This window comes from Sapajus apella, unplaced genomic scaffold (assembly GCF_009761245.1).
Source record: "Sapajus apella isolate SASKATOON/1434 unplaced genomic scaffold, GSC_monkey_1.0 scaffold6, whole genome shotgun sequence".
Lineage (NCBI taxonomy): Eukaryota > Metazoa > Chordata > Mammalia > Primates > Cebidae > Sapajus > Sapajus apella.
In genome coordinates this window covers 38,996,113-39,009,817 of record NW_022436946.1, presented here as the reverse complement: position 1 = coordinate 39,009,817, position 13,705 = coordinate 38,996,113, and the positions used below count along the sequence as shown (strand labels likewise).

Genomic DNA, 13,705 nt, shown 5'->3' with positions numbered 1-13,705 from the left:
TATATATATTGATCCCTGTGTATCGATATATAGATAAATATATATATTGGTCCAGTGACCCACTGGTCCAGGGATTGATACTTTTAATAAATAGAAAGCATGAGTTTTGTGGCTTGCTTTATTTTATTTTTTCTTTTTTTAATTTTTTTTTTTTTAAAGATGGGGTTTCACCATGATGGCCAGGGTGGTCTTGAACTCCTGACCTCAGGTGATCCACCTACTTCGGCCTCCCAAAGTGCTAGGCTTTTTTTTTTATACAGGAGTGCTTATATGATATATAACATAACAGTAGCAATTTAGATATATACATATATATGTATATATCCTTTATGAATGAAATACTTGGGCCCTTGCATATACTTTAAATCTTTTTATGTAATAAAGCAGACAATCAGTCAATCAATGAGACCTTAGAGCTATGGACATATTATACACTTCAACTGACATTTATACTAATGCTCTAGAAATCTCATGAAATGGAGAAATAAATTCTCCATGTTTCAAAGGTCTCTGATTCCATTATGACTCATCTTTTCAAGACTGTCTCATTTTCTTTATTTCTCTCATTAAACACATTTTAAATGGTACGTTTGAAAAGTCAAAAAGGAAAATCCCCAAGTACTATGGTTTTATTAAGGGGTGGGGCCTTTTGGGGGTGATTAAATTCAGAGGGTGGCATTCTCATGAATGAGATTAGTGCCTTTGTAAAGGAGGCCTACAGGAGCCTGTTTGTCCCTTCTGCCATGTGAGGCCACCATTAGAAGGCTCCATCTATGAAGCAGAGAGCAAGCCCTCACCAGACACCCAATCTGTTGGTGCCTTGATCTTGACCCCAAATTTCTGTTGCCTATAAGCTACCCAGTCCAAGGTGTTTTGTTGGAGCAGCCCAAATGGACTAAGACACCAGGTGCCAGGAACAAATGAAAGTCAAAAGAATGCAACGGTCTGATGTATAAAGTCCAGGAGGATTTGAAATTTGGATATAGGCCCTAGGAGCTAGGGTTCTAAACTCCCACTCAAAAACAGAAGATGATCCCTTAACTGTATATATTTGAGGTGTGGAATTAGCCTCCTGCAGAGTCCAGAGCCCTAGGAATAGCTACCATGTCAGTGAAAACAAGACTAGGAAAACTCTATTAACTGGCCTGGCCTGGGGAGGCAGTAGGGAAGCTTGTTGTATGTCCTGGGCTTGTGTTGTGTACAGTGTGTAGAATAAAAGCAAAGAGAAAACCTTAAAATCACACACAGAGAGAAAATTTTACCCTAGAAAGGCAAGACAATTACACTGATGGCTGACATCCCATCAGCAACAACCAAAGCCAGAGAACCATGGAGAAATCTTCAAAGTGCCAAAAAAACAAAACACAAACAAACAAAAAAACCTTCTCATTCTATATCAAGCCAAATTATATTTTTAAGTGAGGGCAAAATAAAGACATTTTCAGGCAACAACTGATAAAATTTGCCATTCACATATTGTTGCTAAATCACTAAAAGATACACCTAAATAAGGAGTATATACAAAAAAGCAAAGTCATATAAGTCAATCCAAATAAGCCCTGACTGTAAAGGAACTAAAATACATAAAGTTGGGGTAGGGAGTGGAGTAGTTAAGTGAAAACAAGGTAGAGCTAAAATAATAGAAATAGCAGGACGGAGAGATCTGAGGTAAAGAGTTCTAAAGTCCTTGTACTACTCTGGTAGAAGCTGGGAGGACTCAAATATTTAAGTTAAATATGTATGTAAAAATGTAAGTGTAAGTACTGAATTAGAAAGAGTATAAGTCATTTTCAAACTGCAAGTTCAGGGAGAAAAAAGAAATATGAAAAATTCAAGTAATATTATACAAGTCAGAAAAGAAGTGGGAGGGGGAAGCATGAGACAAAAATCACAAGAAGATAGCAAAAATAATTCTAGGTCAGGTGTGGTAGCCCATTCCTGTAATCCCAATACTTTGGGAGGCTGAGGCGGGAGGATCATTTGAGCCCAGGAGTTTGAGATCAGCCTGGGCAACACAGTGGGACCCTGTCTCTACAAAAAATTTTAAAAATAGTCAGCCATGGTGACTAATTTTTAATTTTTTTTGTAGAGACAGGGTCCCACTGTGCCTATGCCTGCAGTCCCAGCTATGTGGGAAGCTGAGGTGAGGGGAGCACTTTAGCATGGGAGATGGAAGCTGCAGTAAGCCATGATCTTACCATTGCACTCCAGCCTGGGTGAAAGGGTGAGACCCTGACTCAAAAAATAAATAAATAAATTTAAACATACGAATAAATACATTCGTGTAAACACATTAAACTCTCCCAATGTTAAAAAAGAAAAATGCTTTGACTAGAAAAGATAACAGAGAAAAATATCCAGCCAGGATGTGGAACCAAGAAAAGAAAATAAATAAATAAATAAAAATAAAAATAGATTTCACAGAAGTCTATTTCAGTTAGAAAGCTACTACTGTTTCTCTTGAATAAAGAGCTACAATAGTATGGTTTGTGGTTTTTTTTGTTTTGTTTTGTTTTTTTGAGACAGAGGCTCACTCTGTTGCCTAGGCGGGAGTGCAGTGGCACAATCTCGGCTCACTGCACTGTGTTCAAGTGATTCTCCTGCGTCAGCCTTTTGAGTAGCTGGGATTACAGGCACGCCAGACTAATTTTTGTATTTTTAGTAGAGACAGGGCTTCACCATGTTGGTCAGGCTGGTCTCGAACTCCTGACCTTGTGATCTGCTCACCTCAGCCTCCCGCCTCCCAAAGTGCTGGGATTACAGGTATGAGCCACCACTCCCAGCCATCGCAGTGGTTTTAACAATCCAATAGATTGCCCCAAGTGTTCTGAAAACCCTGATTCATGAAGTTATGTAGCAGCAAATAGAATGAGAATTCCCAGTACTTTGAGACTTGCTCTTTACAGAATCAATGAACTTCTCTGCAATAGAAAATAATCTCATATTTGTCTCCCATTTCTCAAGAGACATTCTTGACAAGGAAATGATTCAAAGCCCTGGCTAGGTTCAAGTGTGACTTTAGAGACCTTCGACAAGACTTTCACGATCTTTGGCAGAGGCTCTGATGCCAATGTAAAAGCAATGATTCATAGCAACTTGTGGAGCGTCTTCCTGCACCAAAGCAGCAAAACCAGATGTGCTGCCAGGTACTCAATCAGTTTTGCTGGCAAGTCCCTTTTCACTGTTTTATATCTCAGTGGTCTTTCCACTTTCCAAAATGCGTTCACAAAACAAGAATTCTTTGATGGCATCAGCATGCTTTTAACGCTAGCTTCACTAAGATACATCAGAATTTCATTTGGGCCAGGCACAGTGGCTCATGCCTGTAATCCCAACACTCTGTGAGGCCAAGGCAGGCAGATTACCTGAGTTCAGGAGATCGAGAACAGCCTGGCCAACATGGTGAAACCTTGTCTCTACTAAAAATACAAAACTTAGCAGGGCATGGAGGTATGCACCTGTAGTCCCAGCTACTCGGGAGGCTCAGATAGGAGAATAGCTTGAACCCGGGAAGCCCAGGCTGCAGTGAGCTAAGATCGTGCCACTGCACTCCCGAAAGACAGAGCAAGACTCTTGTCTCAAAAAAAAAAAGAAAAGAAAAGAAAAGAAATTTGTTTTGTTACATGCTATACATGCTAAATGGCACTGTTGCCAATTCCTTTAAGACCTTGATTTGAGAGACTGCAAGGAAAAAAAACCTCAACAATTCTAGAGGAGTAATATCGTATGTAGGAAGCCTTCACTGTTCCCCTGCACAGAACCACAAACCAACCAGTTTGGAGAACTTCACCAAGGCCTCTCCAATCGTATCACTTATTTTGCTTGCTAGATTTTCTAAAATAAGGCTTTAATTCAAATTTAGGTAAGGTTCCCAGCCTTTTCAAATTAAGCCACTTTCTTATCAAAAAGGACTCCCAAAGTCCAATGTTTTCCGGCGAGGCACACATAAACGGTTTCTTCAGCTTTTCTGGCTTCTCACTTCCATTAACAAGACCCTTGCCAGATAAGAAAAACATGACTTGTGTTTCCTTGCACATTCATTCTTAAAAGTAAGATCAAAGGACACACAAGGTTTATCCTACTCTCTTTTTCTTCTTATAATTTCTCTTTCTGTATGTGTGTAGGATTTTTTTAAACTATAATCTCCATAAATGAATATGGCATGGCAAATTTTAATTGAATCCTCTCAATGGGAAACTATTTTATATAGTTTTCACATGCAGCAATAATTAAAACTGCATATAATCTAAATGGATACACTAGCAATCCACAATACCCTACACTTGTGGGTTTAAAAAATTTTTTTTTTTTTAAATATGGAACACTTCACAGATTTGCATGTCATCTTTGCACAGGGGCCACGCTACTCTCTGTGTCATTCCAATTCTAGTGCTGCCAAAGCGAGCACCCTGTGCTTATTTAAAGTAAAGGATGGGAAGCAAATTCCTAAGCAATTTTGACTTAAAAAAAAAAAAAAAGTTTTGGCCGGGTACGGTGGCTCACACCTGTAATCCCAGCACTTTGGGAGGCCAAGGCAGGAGGATCACTTGAACTGAGGAGTCTGAAACCAGCCTGGGCAACATAGTGAGATCTCATCCCTGTTTTAAAAAAAAAAAAAAAAGTTTTAAAATTTTAATTTTCAAATTAATAGAAAAATACATTTAAAAAATACTTTCTAAAATAATGTTGTCAACTTTCAGTTTACAGACCTCTCCTCAAAGTCCTAGAATAAGATAAAGAATTCCTAGCCTAGGCAACATAAGGAGACCCAGTCTCTACAAAAATTAGCCAGGCATGGTGGCACATGCCTGAGGTCCCAGCTACTCAGGATGACGAGGTGGGAGGACCACCTGAGTCTGGGGGGGCTGCAGCAGCAGTGAGCCATGATCATGCCACCTGGGTGACACAGTGAGACCCTGTCTCAAAAAAAAGAAAAAAGGATTCCTGATCTTTTATCTCTAATGTTATTATAAAATACAGATTCAAAACAAACAACAGTGGCAACTGTTAGACTTAACTATTGTGACAGAATGTCTTTTCTAAAAATGGTCACAACAGTATCTCTGTATCACACGCTCTTCCAAAAACACTGTCAACTTCCTTAGCAAGAGGTGTGTACTTGTAACCAATAGAATGCTGTGGAAATGACAATGCTCAGCTTTCAAGGCTTTGTCAAAAAAAGCAGATTTGTCCTTGTTCACTTAACACGTAAGGCCACCATGTTATACAGAAGCAAGGCCAAATGTAGGCACTCTGATCAACAGTCCTAGTCTAGGTACCAGACATGTTGGTTAACAAGCCATCAAATTATTTCGGTCCCCAGGAGTCAAATGTGTCCATCTCAAACTTTCCAGTCTTCCCAAATGAGATCCCAGTCACCACAGGGCTGAGAAAATCCATCCCCACTTGTGCCCTTTCAGAGGGCACAAGTTGCAGAATTAATGTGTATAATAAAAAGAGTGTTTCACATCACTAAATTTTGGAATAGGTGTTAAACAGCAGTATTAACAATAATAAGTATATTAGGGGAAAAAAGTTAACCCCGTCTCTAAAACTGAGTATCTTTTACTCTAAACAATGGTAGACTCCTGACCTACAAAATAATGACAAAGGTAAATGCAATAAAATTACATATGGATTTTCTCTTGTGTCCACCACCAAAAGCTCTAAATAAAACAAACTTATACTAATCACTCCTGATTTTCACAAATGACAATTAAAGGCCTTTTTTTTTTTTTTTTGAGACGGAGTTTCACTCATGTTACCCAGGGTGGAGTGCAATGGCGCGATCTCGGCTCACCGCAACCTCCGCCTCCTGGGTTCAGGCAATACTCCTGCCTCAGCCTCCTGAGTAGCTGAGATTACAGGCACGCACCACCATGCCCAGCTAATTTTTTGTATTTTTAGTAGAGACAGGGTTTCACCATGTTGACCAGGATGGTCTCGATCTCTTGACCTCGTGATCCACCTGCCTCGGCCTCCCAAAGTGCTGGGATTACAGGCTTGAGCCACCGCGCCCGGCCAAAGGCCTTTTTATACTTCAGCTCTTGAATAAGTCTCACAGAAATTATGTGGCCAAAGCCATGCCCACAAGCTCAAATGCTAGGTAGCTAAATTGTTATTATAAATTGTGATGTTTCTTCCCTTGCTGAGTATTAGAACATTCTCTTTCCATAATGTAGAAAGAAATTATTAACAAAAACCAGTAACACTCAATGTATCTTTTATATGCAGTCTACAATTGACAGTAATCATTTCCTGCACAAGCTGAGACTGGAAAACATACTAACATTCTAATTAAAAAAAAAACTAGTTTAAAAGAAAGTAATTTTATGCTGAGCACGGTGGCTCACACCTGTAATCCCAGCACTTTGGGAGGCCAAGGCAGGTGGATCATAAGGTCAGGAGTTTGAGATCAGCCTGGTCAACATGGTGAAACCCCATCTCTACTAAAAATACAAAAATTAGCCAGGCGTGGTGGGGGAGCCTGTAATCCCAGCTACTCAGGAGGCTGAAGCAGAATTGCTTGAACCGGGGAGGCAGAGGCTGCAGTGAGCCGCGATTACACCACTGCACTCCAGCCTAGGTGACAGAGCAAGACTGCGTCTCAAAAAGAAAGTAATTTTAAAAATTAGCCATTATAAATGCAACAAAGTACATAAAACTCTACTAAATTGCAATCCTGACTCATGGCAATAGAAACTAAATCCAAAATAACCTCTCTAGCTTTACTATTCAGAAGGATCCCTTCTTTCTCTTCAATATCTGTGAAGAAAAACAGAGAAAGAAAAAAATACGTATCAACAAAACAAGTGGATAATGTGGTAAGGGGTGAAGGAGTATGACTGACCACAATGCCCCGCCGATCCTTAGGGACACCAAGGTGGGCTGTCCAATCACCCTCCCCAAATTTTACTGTATGGTTCTGGGTCTACCTGGAAAGCTTCTGGAGCAGAAAAGTAATACAACTGATCTAAAATTTGAGATCAGTCCAGTGGTTTTGTTTAGGACAGGGTGGCAGAGAGGCAAGCAGAACAGAACACTATTGCTAAAGTTTAGGCATAACAAGATAATAAAGGCACACTAAAAGTAAAAACGAAAAAGCTAAAGTTGAAAAGCTTTTTGAACGGAAAAACTGAGAAGAGTTGGCAATCAAGTAGGGTGAATCTTCAACTATTTCATAAAAGATCTCTTCTAAATTTATTAGATAGCTAGATAAGATCTTTTTTAATTGTTTCTGTGCCGGAATTAAGTATGTCTAAAGCTACAGTACAATACCAGAAGTATTAATATATAAACCCATAGGTCAATTAATATACAAACCCCTAGGTAGAAAATGAAATATACAAAACTACTCAGAATTCTAAATTATACAGATATGGGAAGGGTACCAGCTATTGGAGTCTTTCAGAACAGTACTATGAATGCAGAAATGAATACAGCCAAGTGAGCAAAATCAAAGTGTCTTTAACTGGTACCTACTGTGTGAGCTCCAATAGTACAGAATTATTATTGTATGCATTTTTCACTATTACATCTTCAGCATCTAGAATTTGCTGAATGAGTAAATAATTAAAGTACATTAAATCTAATATCCATAAAATATAATTTATGTTAATTTCAAAGGATGTCTTACAGATCTGTAGCTTTCAAAAACCATAGCAACAAAGGATAGAGAATGGTAGCCAAACCAGAATATGGAATAGGTCATGCTTTTGGATGTTGAAAAATCCCAAAAGACTGAGTTAATAGAAATTAAACTAAATTTAGCAAGAGAGAACTAAGCAAACAGAAGAGGGAAACACGGGATTAATAATTTTAACTATAAATACAATATCTTCCCTAAACCCTCTCAGAAAAATAATGACCCAAATGTTGAGATGAAATTGAATATTACTAAATATAAATAGGGCTGATTTTAGGCCTTAGCCCGTCTGCACCCAGGCATGGCGTGTTGCTCCACACTGCCTTGTGTTGTTTGTTGGTGTGCTCTCGGGGTTCGAACCAATAATAGTGAGGGACACAGCCTTGCAGCTTGAACCTGGGAGACGGACGTTGCAGTGAGCTGAGATCACATTCCAGCCAGGACTCTGCACTCCAGCTTGGGCAACAGAGTGAGACTCCATTTCAAAAAAAGAAAAAACTATGGAAATGATGTTAGACAAAAAGCAAATTTGAGCTATTTTCTTATCTGAGTTCAAAATGGGTTTTAAAGCAGTGGAGACAACTTGCTTACAACAATGCCTTTGGCCTAGGAGCTGCTAATGAACACATATTGCAGTGGTGGTTCAAGAAGTTTTGCAAAGGAGACAGAGTCTTAAAGATGAGGAGCTTAGTGGCAGGCCATCAGGAGTTGACAATGACCAACTGAGAGCAATCGTCGAAGCTGATCTCTTACAGCTACATGAGAAGTTGCTGAAGAACTCAAGGTTGACCATTCTAGGTTGTTTGGCATTTGAAGCAAATTGGAAAGGAGAAATAGCTCAATAAGTGAGTGCCTCATGAGCTGAGCAGAAAAAAAAAAATCATCAGTTAGAAATGTCATCTTCTCTTATTCTACACAACAACAAACCATTTCTTGATCGGATTTTGACGTGTGATAAAAAATGGATTTTATACAACAATAAATCCATTATTATTGGTTAGGCTGAGAAGCAGCTCCAAAGCCCTTCCCAAAGCCAAGCTTGCATCAAAAAAAGATCGTGGTCACAGTTTGGTGGTCTGCTGTCAGTCTGACCCACTACAGCTTTCTGACTCATGGCGAAACCATTACATCTGAGAAGTATGCTCAGCACATCGATGAGATGCACAAAAACTGCAACGCCTGCGCCAGCGTTGGTCAACAAGAAAGGGCCCAATTCTCCACGACAATGCCCGACTACACATTGTACAACAACGCTTCAAAAGTTGAACAAATTGAGCTACAAAGTTTTGGCTCTTCTGCCATATTCACCAACCAACTACCACTTCTTCAAACATCTTGACAACTTTTTGCAAGGAAAACGCTTCCATAACCGGCAGGATGCAGAAAATGCTTTCCAAGAGTTCACCAAATCCCAAAGCAAGGATTTTTACACCACAGGAATAAACAAACTTATTTCTCATTAGCAAAAATGTGTTGATTCTAATGGTTCCTGTTTTGATTAATAAAGATGTCTTTGAGCCTGGTTATAATGATTTAGATAGATAGATAGATAGATAGATAGATAGATAGATAGATAGAGCATAAAATGGATAACATAATTTATACAATTTAAATGTAAAAATGTCTAAAATATCTTAGCATTGATTTTACAAAATGAATAGACAGAAAAAGAAAGAGAGAGAGAAAGAGAGAGAGAGAGAGAGAGAGAGAGAGACAAATGCTGAACAAAATCTATCATTCCTTGTGCAGCCTAAGAGTGAGAAATCATCACAAGGGTAATATGGGCATTGCAATAACAGTCTCATAAGCAACCAATCAGCTTCTGGGTACAGATAATAAACACCTTTAAATAGAACCTAGGAATTATTTCACTAAAATTTGGCAGTACTTAAGTTTTTTAAATTGTTCAAGCCTAATTATGAGATGTGAAATGTTGACAATTCAAATTCAAAGATAAACTTTTACATGAGCAAGAAAACACTAGGAAGCTCACTTTATTTGCATCAAAGTGTAAAATCCTTTGTTACATTCTGCTTAACAATGCTTCTAAAAGAAATAAACAGTTATGTTCTATTGGCTTGATTTGATAAACTCTTTCGAAAAGCATTTCTTTTTTTTTTCAGTCCAACTTGTAAAAGATGCCACGTTTTCCATAAGAAACTAGTAGGGTGTTGCTATGGAAACAACATTTTCATACCATTTTTAAAACACCAGTAGCTTCAAAGAACAATGAGGTAAAGAAAAAAGAAGGGAAACTACTCTTATTTGATTGGGGAAAAAATGATAATCCTAGTATTTCACAATGCAACTGTTATAACCATGCATCAAAAACACTTCACATGCTTTTTCTGTACTTGGGAAGGAGAGTGTTAGGGAATACTTTAAGAGATAATTAGCAAAGGTAAATTAATGCAAGCATTTTGAGTAAGAATAAACAGATGTTACCAGGTCCTTGTCCCAAGAAATAAAAAAGGAAAGGACTCTGATATGTGATGAAACTCAGAAATACCATCTCTATTCATAGTCCTACAAAGCCCTCTGACTCAAATACAAGTGTTCTTTCAACTGGAGCCTAAAGAAAATAGGGAAGGGGTACTGATTAAGTAATAATTGATATACAAGTAATGCCTGAAAATGTTCCATTTAGAAAATGTCCCCAGTTATAGATAACTAAGTGAATGGGGTGGGGGGGGGATCTTAAATCTTAATTGGGTAATTTAGAAAAATATTTTGAATTAGTGATTTAGGCTTATTATATCTGTGCTAATTTTTTTTAAAACTATATTTTTGTTAATAGCAAACAAAACCACAATTCAGTGGGAAAGAAAGATCACTACACACTTCCAAAAATGATCCTGGCCTAAAAGAGTTGGGCTTTTCAGACTCCAGATTTAGACACAGTTGCTAGGAAAACGTCCACTGATTGCAGTCACTTTGCTACAGAGCAAAAAATATTTACTTCTAGGTTCTGAAGAGTAACATGGAATATATGAAAGGATTAATAACACTTTGCATTTTCATTTTTTTTGGGGGGGGGAAACTTTGCATTTTCATAATCCCGTAAAGTCTACTAGGTACTCTCATATAAATTAAATCACATGCCATTTTTCCCCTAAGATAATCACGCTGGAAAGAACAACTATCATTCAGTGGCACATCTTCATAGCATTCTGTCAGAGAATAATATTTATAGTTCTATTATAGGTCAACAATAGAATACTGGGTTTCAATAATATGAACTTTTCAATAAGTAGAAAAGGCACAGACATAAGACAGAATTAAGTCATATAAGACCATTTCTCATGAGATATATGAAAACACATTATAGAAGTCAAATTATTACATACAAAAGATTCTTGGTTGACCTGTGATAAATACTAAACTGCTCTGTAACTAGTAACTGACCACCCAGACCCTCACCACACCCCTTTGACTAACTACCTGTTTTTCCATTTACTGTTGGAATGCTTCTCCCTCCCTCCCACACTGCTTATCCTTTAAAGTCCATCTTAAATATTTCCTTATCTCTGAAACTTTGAGATTACCATGACCAAAGTGGCCTCACTCCACTTACTGTACTACTCTTTCAGAATGCTTTCAATCACAGTCTTGTAGTATTCATTATACTAAAAAATGTATCTTATCTTCTGGACCAGCATGTAAGCTTCATGATGGAAAGAACCATGTCATATGTTGCTCTTGTATAATCCTCTTCATTGTTGAGATGATAATTGCCTCCTCCTTCTCTTAAATGTTCCGATGGAATCTCAAACTCTTTTTAAAAAGATGTCTTTTTAAAAAAAAAAAACCTGTCTGCCCTCTCCATCTTAGTTCTCTTCTAGAATTCCTCTCTCAATAAGAGCGACTGGGTCAGGTGCAGGGGCTCATACCTATAATCCCAGCACTTTGGAAGGCTGAGGTGAGCAGAGCACTTGAGCCTGGGAGTTCGAGACCAGCCTGGGCAACATACTTGTCTCTACTAAAAATTAAAAAAAAAAAAAATTAGCCAAGCATAGCGACACATTCCTATAGTCCCAGGTATAGACCCTGTCTCAAAAAAAATTAAAAATAAAAAAAATAAAATGAGAAAGGCCAGCCACAGTGGCTCACGCCTGTAATCCCAGCACTTTGGGAGGCTGAGGCAGGTGGTTCACAAGGTCAAGCATTCAAGACCAGCCTTGGCAACATGGTAAAATCGTGTCTCTACTAAAAATACAAAAATTAGCTGGGCATGGTGGCACGTGCCTAGAATCCCAGCTACTCAGGAGGCTAAGGCAGCAGAATCACTTGAAACTGGGAAGCAGAGGTTGCAGTGAGCTGAGATCGTGCCATTACACTCCAGCATGGGTGACAGAGCAAGACTGTCTCAAAAAGAGAATGGAGGAGCACATGCTATCTATTAGCAGTCAAATTAATTGCCAAAGCCAGAGAAAAATAGAAATGTTTGCCACTTCTTGCTGCCCATATCCAATCCATCAGTTTCTATCCATCTGCCCTTAGGAAAAATCTCTAAGTTTTTTTCCACTTCTATCTTCCCTAGCCTGATTCCTGCAATAGTTTTCTAACTACTCTCCCTACATCTTCTCCTCCATCTGGAGGAAAGGTCAGAGTGGTAAAGCCATTGCAGGAATGATCAGAGTGGTAAAAAAACTAATTTGACTGTGTCATTTCCCTGCTAACACCCAAGATCATTAACACAGCCCACACAGCTGCATGTGACCTGGCCCTGTTAGGGGGTCTTCCTCTCTCAGGTCACTTTACCCTCACTCATCACTCCAGGCACACCAGCATCTTATACTCTCAAATGTGGCATGCTGCTTCATGCTTATACACAATGTTCCCTTTACTCTGCTTATTTAGCTCCCACTCATCCTTCAAATCCCTACACAAATGTTACTTTCTTGGGGAAATCCGCCTTGATGCCCTAAAGTTAGATAATCTTTCTCTTGTTATCCTGACATGATACTGTTTTTCCTTAGCTCTTACCATACTGTGTAAATATTCATGTGAATATTTACTCATTAACAATCTCTTCTGAAAGACTTACAGTGCCTAGCACATAGAATAGGCAATATATACCTACTGGATGATTAATAACAGAATCTAATATTTAATGAACCCTATATGCCAGGCACTATGCTAAGTGCTTTCCACAGGTAATTAATATTATTCTCCCTATTTTTACAGGTAAAACGGATTAGTAATTTATATAAGATCACAGACCTAGTAAGTCACAGAGCTAGGACAGGAACCTAAATCTGTCAGGCACAAAACCCATACTTGTTAAAAAAAACCCTTAATTGAATTTACTCCTTCAAACCTATTGCTTGTAGAACTAAATAAGTATTTGTTGATTGTTTAAAATGTCTACCCTCTGTTGCACAAGAGGTTACTAAAAAAACTGTGCACTCATACTTTGATAAATATTAAGACATTTTTAAACTAAGGTAAAGAACAGTGCAAAAAATAACCAGAGTTTACTTTATGTTATTTTGTTGTTTACTGATTTACTTATTTTTGAGACAGAGTATTGCTCTGTCAACCCAGGGTGTAGTACAGTGGTGCAATCTCAGCTCGCTGCAACCTCTGCCTCTTGGGTTCAAATGATTCTCATGCCTCAGCCTCCTGAGTGGCTAGGACTACAGGAACATGCCACCACACCCAGCTTATTTTATTTTATTTTTTTTTTTGAGGTGGAGTCTCGTTCTGTTGCCCAGGCTGGAGTAAACTGGCACTATCTCAGTTCACTGCAACCGCCACTTCCCAGGTTCAAACGATTCTCCTCCCTCAGCCTCCCAAGAAGCTGGGACTACAGGCACACGCCTCCATGTCCAGCTTTTTTGTATTTTAATAGAGGCGAGGTTTCACTATATTGCCCAGGCTGGTCTCGAACTCCTGAGCTCAGGCAATCAGCCCACCTAGGCCTCCCAAAGTGCTGGAATTATAGGCATGACCCACCACGCCAGGCCATTTTTGTATTTTTTCAAGTAGAGACGGGGTTTCACTATGTTGGCCAGACTGGCTCAAACTCCTGACCTCAAGTGATCCCACCTGCCTCAG

At 38.8% G+C, this 13,705-nt stretch overlaps 1 protein-coding gene and 1 pseudogene across 8 annotated transcripts in view; both read right to left on the bottom strand.

The window, feature by feature from the left end:
- Positions 1 to 13,705, bottom strand: part of CDK19 (cyclin dependent kinase 19) — a 202,288-nt gene that overhangs the window by 97,391 nt on the left and 91,192 nt on the right. The window lies entirely within an intron of this gene.
- LOC116549818 lies at positions 4,311 to 4,408 on the bottom strand (annotated as a pseudogene).